This window comes from Elephantulus edwardii, unplaced genomic scaffold, assembly GCF_000299155.1.
Source record: "Elephantulus edwardii isolate Elephantulus edwardi_28Jun2011 unplaced genomic scaffold, EleEdw1.0 scaffold00173, whole genome shotgun sequence".
Taxonomy (NCBI): domain Eukaryota; kingdom Metazoa; phylum Chordata; class Mammalia; order Macroscelidea; family Macroscelididae; genus Elephantulus; species Elephantulus edwardii.
In genome coordinates this window covers 308,207-308,795 of record NW_006399923.1, presented here as the reverse complement: position 1 = coordinate 308,795, position 589 = coordinate 308,207, and positions in this window count along the sequence as shown.

The window sequence follows — 589 nt, the reverse complement described above, 5'->3', positions numbered from 1 at the left end:
TATAGGATCCAAGATATGATCTTATTTTAGAACACTGTGGTGTGTACAATCTCTGAGTTGCCATCTTTGAGCAGATAAACAGAATCTTACCTCTGAAGAAAATTTAAAGGGCAAGAGAACTGATTGCTATTGAACACATATGCGCTAGCTTTCTAAATTGGGAGCCATAGAGTGAGATCCGACCCATAGCTGACCGTCCAGCAGGTTTTCAGAAGCAATTGATCACACAGAAGGAGATTACCCAACTTTCTTCCATGGAGCAGCTGGTGGATTCAAATGACATTCCTGCCATAAGGTTTTCAGTGCAGCTTCTTACCACTAGGCCATCAGAGAATAAGGACTTTAAATTTCTAGCAGAGCTTCAACTTGTAACCTTTTTTTGTTCTGGTTACCTTTCTGGCTCACTGATATTTAAAAATTCATGTCTGCTTCATTAATGCTTCTCAATTCATGAACTAGGGCAACCTTGTAGAAATTTCTGGTTTTTATTTCTTAATGATTTCTATGGACATGGTCTAAATAATTATCCATCAATTTATTAAAATAAATGTAAAAAACTATAGTTAAAAAAACTATTCTTAAATTATTA